Below are 12,489 nucleotides of genomic sequence, written 5' to 3'. Positions count from 1 at the left end.
AGCTGTGGATCCTTCAGTAGCTATCAATTAATTTACCAGAAACTCATAATTAAGCCACAAAGCTGGGCTTTAGTACACTGTTTTACACATTTATCTCATTGATTGTATTCCTGCCTTAGTGACCTTCATGGGCTCAATGCTAGTGCCATCTGTGTCTGTATTTAAGGCTATATCAGCTATACCGATATCTGCAAACCTATATATATCTATCAATATATCTATATCTATCTGTTACAGGGAAGAACTAAATCAGACTCCACATTGGATCTGTTTCTTTTATTTTAACCTTTGCTTCTCGTTGCTTTTGTTCACTAAAAGGATACTGTCTATACACAATGGCCTGCCTCAGGGAACCCTGCCTCTGTGCCTGAATGTTAAACCAAAGTGCCTTTGTTCAGGGAAGCATCCAGACCCGGTGCACCTGTGGGTGGCTGCAAGAAAGAAGAAATTAACACATCCCCTCCCCGAGGCCAGCCATTCCAGAGGATGTTTGCGAAACTTATGGCCTTTTTACTTTTCTTTCCCACCCCTCCCCCTCTATGTTCTATAAAAGAAACTGGCATCCAAATCCCAACAAGATGGTTTTTTGGAGCTATTAGTCTGCCACCTTCTCAGTCTGCCATCTTTCTGAATAATGTTGTATTCCTTGCCTCAGCACCTCATCTCCCAATTTATTGGCCTGTCGTGCAGCGAGCAGAGCGAGCTTGGATTCGGTAACATATCTATTTATATCTACCTATCTGTCTATCTATCTGCCTATCTACGGATGTATGTATTTAACTGCCTCGGAGTTGTGACCCCAGCATAGCAGGGACTTTGCAAAGGCACATCAGTGCTGTTTTTTGAACATGCACATCCCTGATAACTTCTTTACAGGAAATACAACTCCACGGTTCAGAGCCTGGCTCAGCCCCATGACCTGACAGATATGCTGCTCTGTGCTATTTGTACATTTAATAACACATACTCCTTGAAGATGATACTGATGAAATTCCAGTGTGATGCTGAGAATGGGTCCAAACACTCAATTTAAGAAGCATTAAATGCCAGGAAGGAGCTGACATCTGATCCTCCAGTGTAGGGGAGGGGCCATTGGTCTTGGTCTGTGTGTTACTAGACTACTGTCAACTTCCCTTTCAGTTACCTTCACAACCCACAGACAACCATCAGGGAGAAACACACTTCGGAAGGACCGTGCACTCTTTCCTCTCTAAGATATACTACGAATGATGTGCACTTACACTAGAAAACAGCAAAGACTCTGGAAAAACAGTAGAATGAATGGCCTCAGCTGGACAATTTGGGGATAGTCTATATTGGCTACCGCAAATCTAATTATTTAATTATTGTGAAATCATGAAATAAACATCTTAAATCAAATGTAGCATAATCAGAAGGCTAGAGGAGCACATTTTTATCACACTCTTAAGGACCATTAGAGTAAATCACGTTTTACAAAATTTCAGTTGGAATCGCTTCACTAAATAACACCTAAATATTCAGTGCTTGTTGTACGCTAACTACTAGGAAGGTGAACACAGTCAGGTCAAGGGCTTCGTGGTCTGAAAAGGAAAGACTGCATGTTTACAGGGAACAGTTCAATGAATCCACCTTTACATTGCCATCGTGGAGACACGCCCAGGAATATGGGGACACAAAGGAAGTGCCACGTGATTTATCCGGCCATGGAGAGGGAAGATAAGGGTCCATGGAGCAGGTAACATGTGAACTGAGCATTGGTGAACAAGTAAGTACCCACCTGCTGGACAATATGGGGAAAATTCTACCAAATACACCAAATTCTGGTTGAGGGTAGAGGGTGAATCATCCCATTCCTTCCTCTTGCCAACAATCTCACGTACTTTCTGGTTCTGCACCCAAATTAGAAACAGGGTTTTTCTCACCCAGTTTGAAAAATCCCAAAAGATCCATCCATCCATCTACCCAACAAATAATTATTGACAGCTGTTCTGTCTCAGGCCGTTCTCTCTGTCTGAGGATGGAGCATTGATCAAAATAGGCAAAAACCCCCACCCTCATGGAGCTTACACTATGGGGAGAGCAAAAATTATACAAATGGTGAGGATGGTGGGGGACGAGATGAAGTCAAGGCACCGAGTCCTTCGGGACTCCAGCTGGGCAGGGAGATGAACAGTTGAGACAAATGGCCAGAAATGTGGGAGTCACTCCAGGGAATAGTGATGTCTAAAACCAGACAGAGGATGGAAGATGCCTTAGAGGACTGGGGCAGGGAGGGTGGGGGGGACTCGAGGGGGGGGCGTCAAGGAAGGGAGGGAATATGGGGATATGTGTATAAAAACAGTTGATTGAACCTGGTGTACCCCCAAAAAAATAAAAAAATAAAAAAAATAAATAAATAAAAATAAATAAATAAAACAAGACAGAGCAAGTGCTTCAAGGAGGTGGGAGGGATGGACTATATTGTACAAATGCTGCTGAGCTTGACTGTCACATGTGTTGCTGACTGCACATCGACGACTGGATGTAGCAATATGGCGGCGACCGGTGACCTTGAAGAGGCAGGACTGATGGAAGGACCCAGTGGTTCAAGTAGGTTCGAAAGGAAGTGGACCCCCAGGAATTCAGGGTAATACATATAAACAAATGCTTTCAAGGAGTTTTTCTGTAAAGAGGAGAGAACTGGGTTATAGCTGGAGGGGAAATTCAGGTCAACAGGTAAATTGTTTTTAATGGTTTCATATTTGCATTCCTGTTGGAAAGATCTAACAGGGAGGGGAAAATAAAACCTGATGAGGCAGAAAAGAAAGGGAAGAACCGTTTAGGCACTATCTTCGAGTAGAACAGAAGGAATGGGATTTTGGTGCCCAGGATGGAATCTTGGCCTCGAGTAGAACTGTTCAGAGAGGTCACCAGGTGGGATGTGTGATTGGCCAGTTGGTGCAAGAGCCTCACCTTCACTGAAGCAAGGAGGTGGCTTTCTGTGGAAGGAGGAGGAACAGTTCTCCAAGGTTGTGAAGCTGTGAGCAGAGGAGTCACCTCCCCCACCCCCCAAAAAAGATGCTGAGCAATGATGGATAACTTAGATGCACCCACCTAACTCGTCAACGCTGTAAATGGAAGATCTGATCACTATTTTTAGATACTATCATATGAAAATACAGTGGTATTTACTTCCCAGAATCTTCTGACCATCTTTCCAACCTTTGCTTTTTCTGCTTTGGTTTAACCAACAGTGGTTACTGCCCAAGCTTTAAGCAGAAGCAAATGAAACAAAATGACGCTGCTCCCTTTGTGGCCTGGGAGGCCAAAACAGACGCAAACACACACAAAAACCACATGAAAGGCTCCAGTGGATAAAACATGAACTGATTAGGTTTGCAACCCTGCAGCTATAGAAACCTCTCCAATACTCTGATCTGGAGACCGCAAGACAGGAAAACCTCAAGTCCCATGAAATCCAAAAATCCAAACACAGGGTCATTTTCATGCCCTTCGGACAGTTCTGCCAAAAAAGAGATCTTATGCACAGTTTAATCAAGGGGGCAGTATCCTCACACGCACGTGTAAAGCTTCAAATCCAAGCAATCAATCCCACATACATCTGCCCCTCTAACGGGCATGTGAGGATGAACAGTACGCAAATGCCATCCCAAGCCCCACTTAAACACAAACCGAGGGCACAGAAATGGATTCTGAACGTCACCACGCCTCTGTGACTCACATATATTTATAGCAGTCACAAAGCCAGGACAATAACACACTTGCCGGTACTCACCTATACAAACAAACAAACAAACAAAAAGGCCAAATCCCAACAGGGAAGAGAAGAGGAGAGAAAGCAAGTTTCCCCCAGCTCGGGACCCGGAATTCCGTTGCCTCCTCGCCTGGATAATGGAAGCAGACACTTCTCCTGTCGGTGAACTTGGCAAATGTGGAGTGAGATGCACATGCCAAAGTAGATCAGATCTGCATGGGGCCCTTCCAGATCGCCTCATGGAGATTTTCCATCCGGCTGACTAGACAATGGGACAAGAATAATAAGATCTGGAGACCACAGCTTTAGTATTTCAGACCTTATTGAGAATGACAGGCTAAATCTTGATCAAAATACAACCACTCAGCATGTTTAATCAAGGGTTGTGTCAATAATATACATAGAAATGCATGGCAAGTACCATAAAATAGGATTCCGATCAGCACAGCGGCACCACCTGACACACTGACAGCAAAACTCAGAATTGTACAGCCAAGAAATCCAGAAAACTAAGAAAAGATGGAGACTTGAGTTGGGGTTCAGTCTTTCCAAAGCCAGGTTCACCTCCATCTAAGAAATAGAACTCTAGCTAACTCTGTATCTTTTGGAACTTAGAAACTATGAAACCATTATTGTAGGCACATGATAATTTAGTAATCAAACTAATATTTTAGGTGAGTGCTCTAAACTCAACGAGTGAAGACATCAACCAATACACATGAGATTTGACCAATGTTGCCCTGGTCTTTCAGACACGCTACAGAACATCTAATGCAAACACCAAAAGTTAGGTACAAAATTAAAGCAAGAAGAAAAACACTGCTCAATAATGTTCAACGTAATGGGTTAAGTTCTATGAAAAAAGTCTGAAATACAGATGTTAAAATATAGGTAAAAGCTGTAGAAGACCTGAAAATGCAAAAGCTAACCTTTCCCTAACCAAAAGAAGAAAGTAAAAGAATGAAAGAATTTCAGTTGTCTGGCTGTAAAACTTGGTTTGTAGGATGAAGCAATGTGTCATTGAGATCTCTCATTTACAAATATTTTGATTGTCTGAACATGCTCCTTAGATTAAAATTGTGGGATAATTTTTGGCAGAGAGTTAAAAGAGAGGCAGAATAAAACTATGAAAAGAATTATAAAAAATGATAGCTATCCTTAAATAACTCTGATTTGTCCAGAATTTGAAGTGAGGAACAAATATATTATCATCTACTTTCCTTCTACATTATCCCTCCTGTTTCTATTCCAATTCTATCCCAGCCTTCATTTTAAAATGTGTTCCTAGAATACTTTATACCTTTGTCTTAGCTCATAACTTACCCCTTCAACCTAGAATTAGAACAGACCTACTTTTTGAGACCACAATCTTCTGGAGGACAAGGACTGGAGGATTAATCTCTGTATTCCTCCAGGAGGTACATAAAAGCATCAAATGATGACTCAGTTGAATAATGTATTTCTGTTTTCTTTCTCACAAGGGAGGCATGCCTAGAGATCAGATTTAATTCAGTAAATTACAGGCACTGTGCATTTCATAGTGGAGGGGATTGTTGGGAAATTTTGAGGGGTGGGTAGAGGAGGGAGGAAGTCACTGGTCATTTTGAAGTACTTCCATCCCTGGTCTGGGCAATTAGCTGTTTATTTCTGATTGTGCCCTGGCCACTTTGTTGTGTTTATGCACAAGAATTGTATGTGCCAAGTTCATTTCTTTTCACAAACCTACGCTTGTTTAGTTTGTCATCACTCATGCCACGAGTCTAAGTCACCTTAGTCATGTTTCCTTACTCCTTATATCTAGTCTCCAGCTAAGTCCTGTCAGTTCTACCTCAACAGTCTTTCATATCTTTTCTCTTCACTTAGATAATATTCAGTGGCCTCTCATCTTCCTTTACCTCTTCTTACTCCCAGCCTACTTTCTACATGATGTTAGATTCATCTTACTGAAACCTAGCTCTGACCATGTATCCCATGTATGCATTCTATCTTCCCTACTAGACTGTAAGCTCCTTACGGGCAGGATCTGTGTCTGAGTCATCTTTGTATCTCCCATAGCACCTATCAATAAATATATCTTGAATGAACAGCATAAAAAAAAAAAAAAGAAGTATAAAAAATGATAGCTATCCTTAAATAACTGAACTCTTCCCTGAATTAAAGAGTTGAATATTTTTAATAATACCAGAAAAAAGTAAAGGAAAATTTTGATTCGGTTTCTAAGCACTGGTTGAAATAACCATAAAGGAACTATTTGGCAACACTAAAATAAACTTCTTTAAATTTAAAAGGATAAACTTAACAAATAAATAGAGTGGGAGAAAATGACAACAAAGTGTTAATATTCTTAAAAATAAATTCCATAAATATCTGTAAGAAAATGCTGCATCTCAATAGCTAAACAGTATAAAATAAGGACTAACAATTTTTTCACACATGTAAGTTCCCTTCCTCCCTTCTACTTTTTCTCTCTCCCTCGCTCTCCCCCTTCTCAAAAAACAGCTAATTATCACATAAAATTTTTTAAAATCTACCAAATAACATAATGAGTAAACAATAGAACATATAAAAGGAAGCAATACTATCAACCTGATAAAAATATCAATGGTGATAATGACAGGAAGGTTTTAGGAGAACAAACTCTCTAACATTATTGGTGAAGTATAAATATCTAGGATGCTTCTGCAAAGCTAACTGGCAATTTTATTAAAACTCATTGGCCCTGAAATAGTAAAACAACTACAGCTAGTCTGACTTAATGAATTAAACTTCAATTTAAAAAAAAAAGCTATGAGACTTCCCTGTGGTCCAGTGGTTAAGAATCCATCTTACAATGTAGGGGATGCCGGTTCCATCCCTAGTTGGGGAACTAAGATCCCACATGCCGCAGGGCAACTCAGCCCACGTGCAACTACTGAGCCCCGCGTGCTCTGGAGCCCATGGGGCACAACTAGAGAGAAGCCGGTGCACCACAACAAAAAGACCGCAGGCCGCAACTAAGACCCAACACAGCCAAGAAGGAGAGAAAGAGAGAGAGAGAGAGAGAGAGAAAAAGGAAGGAAGGAAGGAAGGAGAGAAGTAGGGAGGGAGGCAGGTAGGCTGGAAGGAAGCAAGGAAAGTAAAGCTAAAAAAAATAAAATAAATTTTAAAAAGCTTTGTAAGAATAGTTGCTATTGGTTATGAAGCATCTACTTTATGCTCCAAATTTCTACTTTTCACAAGGCAGTGATTGTGTGAGCTGTAAAAATCAGAAAGCAGCAGTGGAATCCAGGTGTTTGCTACACTACCCTCAACATGATCCTTTCACATTGTCTATGACTTTTGTTAACTGAAAATAATATATAACTCCAGCAAAGAAGAAGCAGTAAATTACATTATAGTGCCTTTACATGATAGAATAGTATGATGCTCTAAAATAAAATTTGTTAACAATTTTCAAAAACATGATATATTATTATCGTATGTGTATAACATAAAAGGTATGCATTATAACAAGTGAAAAAGCAGTAGGTAAAATTTTATACCTAGTGTTATTTCAACTCTGTCAAACACTCAAAAAAGACTATATTTTAAATGACAACATTCATTGTCTTTGGTGAAGGCATTATGGGTCAATTTTCCCCTTCTTTTACATAATTTCCATAATTAGCATTCACTTTTTAACTCTTTATTCCATATTTTTAAACTGCAAAAATACAACATTCCTAAAAAAACTTTAAATCGTAACTATATGGCTCATAAAGAGCAAACACCCTCAACCGCAAAGATAATCTGTTTAGAATTTGGTGTATACTGACATATGTTCTAGTGGACTTTGTAACACACAGGCACTTGCGTGCAGAGGGGATGTGTGTGTGTTTTTAAGATGAGTGGGAGTATATTAAGTTTATTATCCTGCAACCTGCTTTTTCCAGTTAATAAGTTACCTTGCATAGCTTTCCGACACTTTTATACTCTGAATTTTACTTTTTATATCATTGTGAAGAACACTTCTCCATTACTTATGGAACAAGTACCAAAGGACCAGCAGCTCTGGAAAAAGGCATATCTTCAAAAGTTATCCTACATTAGGCTCATGGGCTTGCTACAATTATTTATTTCTATGAATGAATGAACGAACAAATAGGACAAGTTCGTGCTTAAACTCCTTCAAGAAATACAAATTAATCGGTTTTCCTTTACCCATCTTGTTAGATGATAAGCAGTGAGGTAGAGAGTCAAACAGGCCTTAAAGTGTCAAATGTATCTCTCTTGTAAGAAACAGTTAAAAAAAAAAAAAAAACCCCGCCACCTCATCTGATGTATGTGGCCAAGGGTGTTGCCATGTTATCCCATGATTTATGTTGATCTTATTCAAACTTGACTCTTGTAAACATCTGCTTTTGCTCAGAATAAAAGATGATGTGACACCAGAACACTTCTGTGCAATATAATTATAAGACAGCCCAAGATAACTGCATATTTTCCCTAATACGTTTAAGTGGCAGCATATATAAGAATACAAAATAAAAATGTCACGTTTAGAAATTATATGGAGACCAAAACAGGAAATGCTATCTGAACTTATTTTGTAAATGAGCTATATATTCTAGATTACCAAAATAATCTTGATCAGGCCCTGTTTTGAGCAAAGCTGTAGTCTAGGTGCTTGGACTTAGGCATACAGACCACGGCAAGCATTGGAACACCAAATGCACCCACTCCAACGAGTAGGTTTTTGCAGCCACAACAGACTTCATTAAAAGTGGCTTACGATTAAATTCTGAGCATCCAAGCTACATTTTGTTAAGGGACTCACACCTACTGGCCACTAAAACGTTCTCACTCTCTACACTGGGATCTTTGAGCATTGCATGTAGATCAGGGCTCAATGAACTACAGGCTGTGGGCCAAATCCAGCTCAGCTTGACACCTGTCTTTGTAAGTTCTGCTGGAATACAGCCACATTTGCTCATTTACATAAATCATCTGCGGCTGCTTTAGGCTACAACACAGAGCTGAGTTAGTGCCCCAGATATGAAATGGCCAGCAAATCCTAAAATGGTTACTACCTCAACCTTTTCAGAAAAGGTTTGCCATCTCCTGATATAGACTGCTGTCAAAAAACTGATTTCTTATTATTTATCGTGAGCTTTTCTTTAAGGACCCGAGTATTTCCATTACAGAATGAAAATGTGTCTGTCTTTATTCTCAGGAGGCATTCTTAGGGCTAAGAGGTAGTATTGCATTAGGGTTAAGAACGTGGTTTCACATCCCAGCTCTGCCTCCAACTGCTTGTGAGATCTTGAGCTGCTTTCTTCACTTCTCTGTGCTTCCAGTTTCTTTCTGGAAGCTTGCTCATTCGTTCACTGCCGTTTTTAACAGCAGAGATAACTGATGCTCAACAGCCATCACAGCACCTCAGTCTCTAAAATTGCTGGCTGCTTCATTTCCCATCGGGGTGTCCCACTTACCAAGGAGGGATGGGAAGGAGCGTTTCCTGGTTCATGTATCACACAAAGAATCCACAGCCGCTCGGGCAGTCCCGCACAAATCTCACACACCAATGCTACAAAAAAGAAAATGAAAAAAAAAACCCAGACATTCTATTAATCCATTTTAAAAGAGGCCGTGGCCACTGCTTATCGATTCTGCAAAGTTCCATGAGCGCCCTGCACAGCCAGCTGCTTTGGCAACCTTAGGCTTATTAGTACAGAGTGACCCAGAACAAGGTGGAAATCACAAATGTGACAGCCCTAGCCGTGTATCCCATCCACCAACGGACTTCTTTCTTCAGAAAAGGAGAAATAAACATTCAAATGTTAATATGTGAAAACAAATCCCGTGAAAACAAATCCCATGAAACAACCAAAAGGACCATCATTTCACACCTATTTGAACTACTTTAAGCAGCTGAACATCAAATTCAGATAGCTTGTGTGAATTTACCCACTTTATGATGGCTCTTTCATTCTGTTTGGGGGACTATAGTTCCTTAAGTGATGCATCTCAAAAATGGGAGATAAACGCAGAAGGTATAGAATAAACTATAGCAGATTTTGAGCTTGTATTTTTATTTACATATTAGTTTATTTGATGCAAGTATGATACTTTATTTTAAAAAGGAATTGTAAACCATAAAAACAATTCACTTTACTAAAACCAAGTAAAGTTATCCAATCTGCTCAATTTAACATATAAAAATCCTGAAAACTTGATATTGTAAGGTAATGAAAAACTAGCGTAAAGCACCAGCCTCCTTAGAACCATGTATGCCAGAAACTGGAGAAATGGGTTACTTTCCATTTCTTATTCAAAAAAGAAACTTGTCCACTACTGGTTAAGGGTACTACATTTTGGGGGCTCATGCTTTTCCTGTTGTCCTAGTTCATGCTGTGTTTTCTACTCTCTGCACTCCTCTGCCATAAACTTCTAAAACACTTCAGTTGCCGACCCCAACACAAACACCTAAGTAGCAGCTGAGAATGATGATGAGAAAAGGGGGAGAAGTTTCCAGAACATTCTGGAACATTCTGGCTATCCCTCTATGCAATGATTCCCACACTGTCTACTTCGTAATTATCTAAAGGCCGTCTGCCTGCAGGAGATCCACTGAATTACAGCATCTGGACATTTATAAAATTTTCTATCTGCTGACATGCCGTTGAAAGTCCTGAGGTTCCGTGGCCAGAGGGCAGTGGCTAGATGACACTGCCCCTCTGTGAGGCTCCGGGCCTCCATGAGGTACCTTTTGTTAGTTCGTGGGAAGCGAGGGCGTGGTCCAACATATTCAAAGTTTATTCAGAATTGCCCGGGAAGGCGCCCACAGCTCAGGTGCACGCGTGTACTGCAGCATCACAGACCCCGATGAAGTCCCAGGTGAGTCTTTGAAAGTCTGTGACTTCATCCCTTGGAAAGGAGGAGGTACAGATGCAAGTCCTTAGGCCAAAAGAGCAGTAACGGAGCTCTCCCCAAGGTAAGACGGCATACTCAGCCCAGGAAAAATTCCTAGGAGCGGCCAGTTGCTTCCTCACAACACCAATAATATCTCTTTTGGGTGTGGCAACAAATATGTTAGTTGGGACTTCTTTGTTAAATAGCATGCTTGAATACAACAACTTCCTCTCTTGAGCCCTAAAAGTCTATTTTACAATTAGTACTAAAATTTCTTTGTATTTGTTTATCTCTTAATCAAAATTTAGCTAATAAACTTGGTCAGGTCCACTGGTTACTGCCATGAATACCCAGCAATTCCTATAGATTCCCGTGTGTCAGAATTAAATTAAAAACAGGGCTGATGATTAGGTCTGGAGGCTGTGCTCTCCCATCCTCCCTCAGTGAGATCATAAATTAGCTGATGTGGTCCCTCAGCTAGGACATCCAAGAGTCACTCCTGCAGAGAATGGTCAGCCTCTTAAAGCCAAAACGGACATAGAAAGAATCGAGAATCACTGACACAACCACACAACAAACACTGCAGGAAGAGCACATCCCTGCTGAGTCCAGGCGGGGACAGCCTGCATCCTGGTCAGCCAGACACTCCTGGCCCACCCTTCAGACTTAAGACTGGGATTGCCATATATACATTACTAATAAGAAAAAAATATCAAAATGTACAATTTAAATATATGCGGTTTACTGTATGTCAATTATATCTCAATAAAAGTTCTTAAAAAAAAATGAGACCTCTCCTTGTGAAAAGGCAGCACTCAAGTAACAGAATCCCCATTAGAGAGTTCACATGGCTTTGGGGGAGGAGAGAACTCCCTTTACAATCTGTTTAAATCCACATTTTTTTTCTCATTCTAAGCAGCAAGGGCAGGGGGAAATTTGCATATTTTAGCAGAAAGCCATGTTCTGATGGGCGCTTAGTACAAACTGACACTTAAATTTTACGTATGCATTTTAATTTAAAGAGAATTTTAAGATTGTCTAAACCGGAAACTAGTTCCAGCAGCAGGATTTGGAGACAAACACCCGGAAAGGCTTTAACTATACTTGTAGTCACATCAACAGTAAAAAAAGACATTTTACCACCCTGGCCCATGACAGCCAAGCAAACAGCATCAGGACCTTCTACTCTGGAGGGTCAACCCTTGCCTGGGTAGGCATGCCACCTTCTAAGGGGATATACACCATTCAATGTGACACCCACCTGCACCGAGCGCTGTAGGCTCCAGGCGGAAACCACAGCAACAAAGCAGTGACCTTGAATAGGCTAAGCTGAAGTCACAGATATCAGCCCCTTCAGGTCTGGAGGCTGAGCCCTCCTATCCGCCCCTCCCTTCCCCGCCCCCACCGTGAGGTCATAAATTAGCTGATGTATAAACCGTAAATCACTGACACATTTTCTAGAAAACTGAGAAAACTTCAAAAGGTAAAGAAGCTACAAAGCCCCAGAGGGTCATCTCAGACGGAGGTTGGAATATCTTAAAGCAGATATTTAACTCCCCATTAAGTAAGAAACTGCTTATGTTTTATTAATATATAATGTCCCCATTGACTCAGTTCCATGTGACCCTATTATTTTCTCATTTAGCTGAGTATCAACTTCAGTAGAAACAAGTCCTAAGTCCTCTGCCTCATGATGTTCAACTAGGGCCTCGCCATGGAAAGGACGGTCACTATGCACATAGGTGTAGGCCAATCCCTCCACCACTCTGTGGTTCACAATCAAGAAACCTTCCTTGGAAGTTGTACCTGTAGCCACCTTCACAGGCTCTTAAAATTGTCTTTAAATTAAAACATATACATAAAATTTAAACATCAATTAGCAC

The 12,489-nt window shown here is 40.6% G+C and overlaps 1 protein-coding gene across 9 annotated transcripts in view; it reads right to left on the bottom strand.

Moving 5' to 3' along the window:
* SEMA5A (semaphorin 5A) overlaps positions 1-12,489 on the bottom strand; it is a 482,622-nt gene that overhangs the window by 359,974 nt on the left and 110,159 nt on the right. For 5 of the 9 annotated variants that reach the window (XM_057709288.1, XM_057709292.1, XM_057709287.1 and 2 more), the window contains one exon: positions 9,187-9,281. The exons of 3 other annotated variants lie outside the window; for them this stretch is intronic. The gene's annotated coding sequence lies outside the window, so the exon portion shown is untranslated. Of the gene's footprint in view, positions 1-9,186; positions 9,282-10,460; positions 10,622-12,489 lie in introns of all 9 variants that reach the window. One more of the 9 variants, XM_057709289.1, reaches the window with a different exon arrangement.

The sequence above is a fragment of the Hippopotamus amphibius genome, chromosome 15, assembly GCF_030028045.1.
Source record: "Hippopotamus amphibius kiboko isolate mHipAmp2 chromosome 15, mHipAmp2.hap2, whole genome shotgun sequence".
Taxonomy (NCBI): domain Eukaryota; kingdom Metazoa; phylum Chordata; class Mammalia; order Artiodactyla; family Hippopotamidae; genus Hippopotamus; species Hippopotamus amphibius.
Note: the sequence above shows the minus strand (reverse complement) of the source record. Positions and strands in the feature narration are given on the sequence as shown.